Source organism: Gavialis gangeticus, unplaced genomic scaffold, assembly GCF_001723915.1.
Source record: "Gavialis gangeticus isolate Ggan-Ray unplaced genomic scaffold, GavGan_comp1, whole genome shotgun sequence".
Taxonomy (NCBI): Eukaryota; Metazoa; Chordata; order Crocodylia; family Gavialidae; genus Gavialis; species Gavialis gangeticus.
This window is the reverse complement of record NW_017729018.1, coordinates 1,878,257-1,888,064: the sequence shown is the minus strand read 5'-3', so window position 1 is coordinate 1,888,064 and position 9,808 is coordinate 1,878,257. Positions and strand designations below refer to the sequence as shown.

At 46.8% G+C, this 9,808-nt stretch overlaps 1 protein-coding gene across 1 annotated transcript in view; it reads left to right on the top strand.

Moving 5' to 3' along the window:
• The first annotated feature begins 1,444 nt into the window (after nucleotides 1–1,444).
• Nucleotides 1,445–9,808, top strand: part of LOC109294749 (excitatory amino acid transporter 1-like) — a 128,444-nt gene continuing 120,080 nt past the window's right edge. The window contains exon 1 of the mRNA XM_019513203.1: nucleotides 1,445–1,647. The gene's annotated coding sequence lies outside the window, so the exon portion shown is untranslated. The remainder of the gene's footprint in view (nucleotides 1,648–9,808) is intronic.

Sequence of the window (9,808 nt, the reverse complement as noted above, 5' to 3'; positions counted from 1 at the left end):
TTTTTCACTCAGTGTGCAATTTAACTTACTGCCACAGGATGTTTATAGGATGCTGATAATTTAACCAGGCTCAAGAGGGGATTGGACATAGTCATGCAGGATAAGTATACATGATAGCTGGGGTGCAAACTCCAAATTAGGGCTGCCTAGGCCTCTGAATATTGGAAGCTGTAGGGGAAGAGGAGCAGATCAGTTTGAACAGGTCCTACATAAATACTCTTTCCATTAGCATCTGTTCTCTGCTACTGTGAAATACAGTATACTGGGCTAGATGGACCTGTGGTCTGACACGGTACAGCATTTTCATGTTCTTATACCAATATTAAGCATATTACTTATTCTTTGATGGGTGGGTCATGTTTTCCACAGAAGTTTAAGTCCTGTCTAGGATGCTTTTTCATGTAACTCATTTTGGCCATTCACAGCTTCCACAGCTGTCAATGGGCACTGAACCCAGCACAAGCCTCTGAACCACAGCCACCTGGATTAATAAGAATTCCCTCAGCTGTCAGGTAGTAGCTGACATTTATCCAGAATGGGGTGAGCTTCTAGAAGCAGATATGCACTAAGACATGACATTGTAGCTTTGAAACAGGCAGGTGGGGGTAGGGGGGAGTTGGTGTCTTTGTGGATTCTTCTCTCCCTATCCCTTATCACAGGAGTGATGACTAGTTTGAAAATGCTTGTACTTGACACCTAAAATATGTTCTTGTGGTTTTGCTTTAATTTTGGTGTTTAACCTGGTTTCCACTAGAGAAGTACCTCTAGTCATCAGTATTTAATAAAGCAACAAAGGAAGTCAATGGAAGCTGTATCCAATTCCTTGAAGACTGAATTTGGCCCACAGCTAAAATGTATTGCTTGCTTATTTCTTCTGCGTGCTACATAAATAGAATCTGGCTGGTGACGTGACTGATGTGTACACAGGAAAAACCTGCATGTTTGGATAAAGTCCAAAAATGTGTATTTGCAGTTCTTCAAATGAAGCTGTGCGGTCTTGATGTGTATTTAGCTCTCAAAGCTTCTGTTTACATAAAGAAGATTAGTAAAAGAAAAAAAACCTGGGCTCAGTATCTGGTAACCTTCTAGCTTTTGCATCCAAGTGAATTTCTGAATGAAAGGCAATCTAGTTGAAAGCTACAGAAGGAAAGAGATATAGGATTGGAATAGCAAGTGAAACCTTCTTTAGCACCACACATTGTGCACCATATTATCATCCTGTGCCCTTGACTGCCATTAACTCTTTTTTGCAGTTTGTATGAGGAGGGCGAAGTAGTCACACAAGCATTGTCAGTGTTAATTCCTGCCTGGAATATATGCAGCATCTTGGTGACAGGTGCCTTGAGTCCCCAGCTCTCCCACAATCATTTTCAGATCTTTCAGTCTCCTCCTCCCTGCTACCTCTATCCCGCCCCCCACTGTTATCTGTCTTAAGAATAATACAGGCTTCCTTTCTCCTTTCAAAAGGCACTGCTGAGAGCTCTCCACTAAGCTGAACCTTCTTAAGAAGGATATTTTGCCTCCTTTTTGTGGTGGAGGAACAAAAGGAAAGAACAAAAGAACTCAGAGTAACCCCCAGGATCACAGTTTTCAGACTAAAGAGTCCTGCTGCCCTTCCAGCCTCTGGACAACTAAAACCTGCTCCAGGTGAGTAGTTTTGTCTGTAAAAGCTGTGATGTCAACAATGCATGAATATGATTGCTGCTGGGTCCAAGCTGCTAAAGTGGGATGTAGGCATGCTATAATGGAGGATGGGGATTTTCCCAAGCTACTGTGTAAGGGAACTTTGAAAGGTAGCAGCAGTGATAGTTCTGCTTTAGAAAGGAGTCCTCCCATAGGAGGAAGTGCCTGGGAAAGAAGGCCGGCTCAGTGGTTACGTTATTATAGTGTTATATATTCTAGTGCTGGAACTGGAGGCTCTGTAGAGCCTCAGAAGAAGCAATTTCCATTATAGCGCATGAATCTCAGTGGGTACATATTTTTAGACAGGGAATTCCCCTTCCTTTCTATCACTGCTCCTCTTTTATTACCCCCTTTGTGGTGGTGGAGTCTGTTATCTTTCTGCATCTTCCCACAGTCCTGGAGAGTTCCCTCCCTTCCTTCCCCTTTCCAGGGGAGACAGCGTTCTTTCCCAGGCTGGATCCTGTGTAGAGACCACCCCAGCATACATTCTCTCTGTGTAAACCTTGAGCTCCCTGGTGGAGAGAAACTTTATTTCCTCTTGTCAACCATTACCTGCCTAATTTGTGCCTGTTCTCCTCTTCCCAGCTTCCAGTTTCCTGCTCTCCCTGTTCCTTCCTTTCCTCCACCCCCACTCCAGAACATGCTGCTCCTGATGTAAGACAGCATAGCAGTGTTTCCTTGGAGACAAAGGAAGGAGTTTTCTTAAATATGGTGATTACTCCCAAGATCTCTGGTTGATTTCCAGCTACAAAGAAGCACCAGCAGATGTTAACAGAAAGAAGGGACTGTTTGTTAGGGGGATAAGGTTGGCCCAGTGGAATCACTGGCCCATGGAACACTTTTTTAGAGCTGCCATTTTTGGTGGTAAATCATATGGGTTGTGCTACTTGGAAAGGGTGCCCCTTTCCGTGGCAGAAGAATGATGACTTGCTAGGAACAATGATAAGACGGCTGGTCTGAATCTAGTGCTCGAGCTCACAAATTGAGTATTTTCCCGGATCCTTCCTTTGTGCCCACTCCTTACTTTAAGGCTGGCTGTGTAATGGTAATGCTCTAATCATTTTCATTGGTGATTATGCAGATTGTAGCAATATTTTAGCAAGTGCCTTACTGTGCCCTACATATATACAGACATGGAGCATGTGGTCCAGCCCAGTCTCTCCTGCAACAAGTGCTTTGGAGGGAGTGTGCTGGGGGAGACAAGATAGAGTGGTCATTTCCATCCAAAATTCACTGCAGTGTTAACTTTCAAAACTCACTGGGACCTTTAAGAGAGAAAAAAGGTCCCTGTGACACTTCCTGTCCTATAAGGGGCTCAGAAATTATGCTCATCCACAAACAAACACTCCATTTTAAATGGAAGTAGTTTACCTTTATAACATCTGGTTGTCATGCTATAACTATCCAACACAAGATGACTATAAGAGAAAAAACACCATCATTATACTGCAATGAGGAGATATAAATACGTCTATTCAATAATGAAAAGATGACATGAAACAGTCCTGTTTCCCTTCTGTGCAAAACCTAATGGATGGTGATTTTGAGGGCAGTCACTGAAGCAGTCATGTAGATGATCACAGCTCGTACCCGAAACTTTATTTTATTATATTGTTGTGTGTTAGTATTAAAGGAAAAAAGGATGATAGTGGAGAGGAATGAATTCATTTAAGCTACTAAGGATCTGCTTTGTCAGCCACCTTGTTTCCATCAGGACTTCTCTAGGCCTTGGCCCTCTTTTCTCACATTTGTTTGTTTCCCTGGAATAGTTATTTCAATGTTGGCCGCTCTCATGACTTTTGGTGTTGTTCTTGAAGTCTACGCTTTGGGAATGTGAAAAAAAATTTAACTCTTTCTTATATTATATGTTCTACTTATGCATCTACCTAGCTGGATGGATGGATGCTGTAAGTATTCACAACTCTTGGTAGAGGCAGTATCTTTTATTAGACCAACTAAATAGTTGTGAAAAAAATCCTTTATTCGCAAGCTTTCTGGCTCATGCGCCTTTCCTCATGCAAATGAGAATGAACAGATTGTAACATCTCCCAGGTAGAAATGAAATTTCATATTGCACAGTAGAACAGAAAGACATTATAGGTTCCCCTGGGTGGAAAAGTTCATTTTATGCAAATTAGGCTCAAATAAAAGTTGGAGCAGTCGGTTTACCTCCAATGTGTCTGATGGCAAGCAGGGTGTTGAAATTTTCCTCCTCCTTGGTAAGGTATTTTCTATTGCACAGCAGAGAAGGTGATGGGATGTCTCCTGACTGAGGCAGTTCTGTTGTGTAGAGCTTGTTTAGATGTATGCTGGGAATATTAGGCAGTTATCCCAAAATGCCTCAGCAGGAGACAGAATGACTACAGAGCATGCATACCACCTGGAAACAGGGAGTGCAGAAGCAGCCTAAAGAGGAACGAAAAATAGTTATTTAAATATAACCAAAACTCAGGCAGTGTTTGGTTTGGAAGTTAAGAAAAGGCTTGGGGACTCAAGCAGGGGAATCATCTTTAATCTAACAAATTCCCCAGAGAAGCTATTGTTTTTTGCTTTCTGAAATCAACCTCACGACTTGGCCATAATGACCCTGAGCTAAGAAAAGGGTTGTAATCTTTACAGCTAGAGGCCAGATGATGAGTAGGAATTTGGGCATCAGTACATGTTACAGATAAATTTCAGAGGCTTTCATTACTATCAGTCTCTCCACAGACCTGTCTAATTCTCTCCATATTCCATTTGTCTTTTTCTGTCTTATGGTAGTGCCTACTGTCCCCAACCAGGGTCAAAGCCCATTGTTCCAGGTGCTGAACAACTACAGCATAAGAAGGAGTCTTAGCCTTGAAGAGGCTAAAATTAAGACACGGCTAATGAAGGAAGGTCTGGTTCTCCCCCTGTTACGAGTCTGAGACTAAATTAAGAGGCTCATTTTTATTATGCAACTTGCCCATTCAGGAAGCTGCAACCACAGCTTTGAAATGAGTCTAGATCTCCTGAGTAACAGCCTGGAGTCTTAACCTTCACTTCTTCTTGAGCATCCTTCACTTATGAGCACAGGCCCTAGCACGTTACATTACATCACATATTCAAGATTTTGCTCATGAGGTTTTAGGATGGAATTTCAAGTTACTATTTTGGTTTATGCAAGTCTCCTTGGCTGTTTCCCCTGTGGAATTGAATACTGTACTGTAAGCAGGTAACCATGAACATTGTGCACCACACCTAAGGGAAAAACTAAGCACGTATTTAGCTTCTGTGGCCTGCATGCTTATAGCCGAGAGCACCACCGTGAAGTATGGTGTACACACTTACTCCCATTCTTCATGCCAAATCCTGAAAATGAGGTAACATGGTCTCTTCAGGGCAGTACTGAATACATGCTAAATAAGGATGCTCGCAACAGAGAGCCTAAGAGCAGTGCTGGGATGTATTCTCAGTGCCACTTGCAGGCCTCACTTCTAGTATTTGACACATCCAGAGGAATGAGTGAGTGGTGTTAGCTACTTGTGTCAGGGTGGGCCTGGGACAGTCATGGCATCCCCTGCCCTGCTTCAGCTCCTTCATATACACCTCTCAGAATCTCAGCTGCCACCCCTCGGGACCCCTCTGGGCACCCTTCCAGTCACATGGTTTCTCCACCATGTACAAAGGTTCCCTCTGAGCCCAATAATCCTCCTGCTTCTACTGCTCTGCTGTTGCTACCCGTCTGGAGCTTTACCCCTTTTCCTACTGCAATGGGAAACTTGCAGCCCAGTAGCCCCTTATCTTGGTTTTCTTCTGGCTGCTTACTCCAGATGACTAACCCAGCTGTTCTTTCCTCTTTAAAGGGACAGAGGCAGAAGCCCGTTCCAGTACTATTTTTTTTTTTATTTTTATTTTTTTTAAAAAGAAAAAGGTCCCTTTAACCTTATATACAAAAGATGAGTTTCCTCATGTTAACATAAAATACTCAAAAAGATACAAGATGCTACACATGCCATCTGGAGAGAAGGATTCATTTTTAATATGCTCATGGAATGTGCTAGATTAGGCTCAGAGTAATTCAAATTTCCCAGGACAGAGCTGGGAAACGTATTGTCTGGCTGAAATAAAACAGCAGTTTGCAAAGCAGATTACTTAATAGCCCTTTTCTCTTGCATCATATGCATTAGGCTTCCGGGTGAGGCACGTGCCCCTTCAGAAACTTAGAATCATAGAAAATTAGTGTTGGAAGGGACCTCCGGAGGTCATCTAGTCCACCCCCAGCTAAAGCAGAACCATCCCCAATTAGATAATCCCAGCCAAAGCTTTGTCTACCTGGGTCTTAAAAATCCCCAAGAACAGAGAGTCCACAACCTCTCTGGGTAACTTGTTCCAGTGCTTCACTACCTTGTGAGAGAGTTTTTCCCTTTAATCTAAACCTTCCCTTGCTGCAACTTCATAGATTTCATAGATTTTTAGGGTTGGAAGGGACCTTAGTAGATGGAGTCTGACCCCCTGCCCTGGGCAGGAAAGAGTGCTGGGGTCAGATAACCCCATCCAAGTGCTTGTCTAGTCTCCTCTTAAAAACCTCCAAGGTAGGGAAGAGCACCACCTCCCTTGGAAGCCCATTCCGGACTTTGGCAACCCTTACTGTAAAGAAACTTTTCCTAATGTCTAATCTAAATCTGCTCTGTCAGTTTATAGTCATTGTTCCTAGTAACCCCAAGGGTTGCATGTCCAACTTTCCTAAGTAGTCTTTGCGTTTTAGCTCACTGAAGCATTTCCTGCTAAGCAAAACTAGTCCTCTGCCAGACTTCCTAGTCTTCTTGCACATCAGGATGATTCATTCCTGCACCCTCAGTAAGGCATCTTTAAAATATGACCACCTCTTCTGCATACCTTTCTCCCTCAGACTGGCCTCCCAAGGGATCTTGCTCATAATTTCCCTGAATTCTGCTTTTCTGAAGTCCACGATCCAGGGTGGGAGACTCCCCTTCCTTCTTTCCTCAGCATCCTGAACTAAATCATCTAGTGGTTGCTGCTGCCCAAGTTGCCGTCCACTACTAAATTCCCCACCAATTCTTCCCTGTTTGTGAGCAGCAGGTCAAGACCATGGCCCCTTGTTGGCCTCTCCAACATTTGCACCAAGAAGTTGTCCCCAACCCTCTCCCAGAGCTTCCTGGACTGTCTGTGCACTGCTGTATTGCCCTTCCAGCAGATGTCAGGGGGACTGAAGTCCTCCATGAGAACCAGGGCCTGTGACTGGGAAACTTCCACTAGCCATTTGAAGAAAGCCTCATCCTTCAGGTCAGATGGTCTATAGCAGATCCTTACCATGATGTCACACCTGCCTAGCCACAGTGCTAGGTTCCCCACTTGCCCTTGGGCATGCCTCCCACCTGACTCACCTGCCACACCTTGTTCTTATTAATTATGATAATTAAGCTGCCCATTTGTTGCCCCAATGCCAGGGGGCACTATCTGCAGCTCCAAACCTCCCCCACACTGCAGCCTGTGCCTCACAGATGGCATCCAGCTGTTAATCACACTAGCCCCATGCTGGGCTCCAGAATCCTCTTATCAGGACCCCCCTTTAATCCCTCTGCTCAGGCGGCCTACTCCGCTATCATTCAGGCTGCTGAACTCCCTGTAGCTCTCTCTTCTTGGGCATGGTCCCCCTGAGACCATCAGCCACACAGGCCCTGGCCTCACCTCCAAGGCCAGGCAGGACCCCAGGCACTCTGCTCTGGGCATCCCTCACGGTGGGCCCCTGACCCTTTTGACCATTCTGATCCTGGCCCTAGCATTGGCCAGCTGAGGGGGTACTCTACCTTCAGCTTCTCACTAGCCCCACACTCTCTCTCAGGTCCACCTTCCTGGATGTGGGAGCTCAGGTGCCTCACACCATGACTGGTGCTCCAGGGTCTCACAGGGGACTCTCACTCCCCCCGCCCTGGAGCAGCAGGTCATTGTGCTACTTAAGCTCTTACTTTTGATGCACACTTAGCCTCCCAGAAGTGGAGGACTTACCAGGATCAAGACTCACCCCTCTCTTTCTTGGGCTGAGCCCCCTTTACTTGACCTCTGGCCCAAGCTTCAGCCTCAGGCATCCAAAGACCTACCTGGGCCTACTCCCCTCACAGGGCTCCACATCACCCCCTTATCTGGGGCTCTAGATCTCTGCCCCCCCCCCTCAGGGCTACTCATCTCTGCTCCCTCTCCTCAGGCCACAGGGTTTTCCTCCCCAGCAGGCTCAGGTGGCCACCACCATGCCTGGCCCCAGCTTTCCCTCTTGGGGTCTCTCAGGGTCTTGCACCCCACAGGGTACAGGTAGCCACAGCCATACCTGGCCCCAACTACCTCCAGTATCACACAACCCACCCAAAGGTGAGGGCAAGGGTTAAGGCACCCCTACCCACCTCTCACCAGGGTGAGAACTGGCCTGGCATTTCCTGGGGGCTCCCACACCACTGAGAGCCCCACCAGGCCACCCACTCCCAGCAGGGTGCAGTTTTAGATCATGCCCAGGACTAGGAGCCTCCTAACCATCCCCATAAGCTCCTGCCCTTACCTCCAGAATGCTACACAAAACCACAACCAGACAACATTACAACCTTCCTAGCTAACAAGGAACTGAGCTCTTTATATAGGCAGCCAGAGATCTAAAATGGCTGCCCTAAACAAGCACCTGCTGGCTGCTTAGCTTTGGTCTTAAAGTGACAGGCACCAACAGTGCCCAGCCACACACCTTCCCCCTTTAAATGGTACCTAGGGGGTTTCCCCTGCTGCTCTTCCAAAGCAGGCTCCCACTGGAGCCTATGGGAGCCCCCAAGTGGTGAGCACCCTCAAAGGTGCTCCACCACACTCCCCTCTGACCTTAACCCAGAGATTTTCAACAGGCCTATGCCCAGTTCCATACTGGAGCTCTGAGCAATCATACAGCCCTTTTATATAAAGCACAGCTTCTCTTCCTCTTCTCCCCTGCTTGTCCTTCCTGAACAGTTCATACCCACCCATCACAGTTCTGCAGTCATGGAAGCTATCCCACCAAGTCTCTGTTATTCCAACTAGCATTTCTCCTCCTAGTTTCCCAGGCTCCATGCATTCATGTTCAGATACCTGAGGTACCTAGATGTGTACTCTACTTTGTCAGGAAAAATGAGGCCTCCTCTGTTGCTCCCTCCTGCATGTGCTTCCTCCAGGTCACCCACTTCCCCAATTACCTTAGGGCGTTGGTCTCCATCCCCTGGTGAACCTAGTCTAAAGTCCTCCTCACTAGGTTTGCAAACCTGTCTGCAAAGAAGCTCTTCCTTCTCTTTGTCAGGTGGATTCTCTCTCTCCCTAGAAATCTTGCTTCTTGGAACAACATCCATGGTCAAAGAAGCCAAAATGTTGCTGGAGACACCATCTGCACAGTCATGCATTTATCTGCAGGATGCTTCTACCCCATAGTTAGGCCCTTCCCCTTAACCAGAAAAAATTCATGAAAACACCACCTGAGCCCCTGTGCCCTTCACCATTGCACCCAGAGCCCTGTAGTTACTTTTGATCTGCTCAGGGTCACCCCGGCTGTATCATCGGTGCCCATGTGGATGAGCGGCATGTGGTAATAGAAGACTGGATGAGTCTTAGTTTCATAGTTTCATAGTTTCTAGGGTCGGAAGGGACCTGAGCAGATCATCTAGTCTGACCCCCTGCCATGGCAGGAAAGAGTACTGGGGTCAAACGACCCCAGTAGGGTGGTTATCCAACCTCCTCTTAAAAACCTCCAGGGTGGGAGCCTGCACCACCTCACTTGGAAGCTGGTTCCAGACCCTAGCTGCCCTGACCGTGAAGTAGCGCCTCCTGATATCCAACTTAAACCTTCCCTCCGCCAGCTTGTGACCATTGTTCCTGGTCACTCCTTGCGGCGCTTGGGGGAACAGGGACTCCCCCAGCGCCTGCTGATCCCCCCTAACCAGTTTATAACAGGCCACAAGATCCCCCTCAGCCTTCTCTTTTGAAGGCTGAACAGGTTCAGGTCCTGCAACCTTTCCTCATAGGACCTACCCTGCTGCCCCTTGATCATACGAGTGACCCTCTCGATGCTGTCCACATCCCTCTTAAAGTGCGGCGCCCAGAACTGGACGCAGTACTCCAGCTGCGGCCTGACCAGTGCCGCATAGAG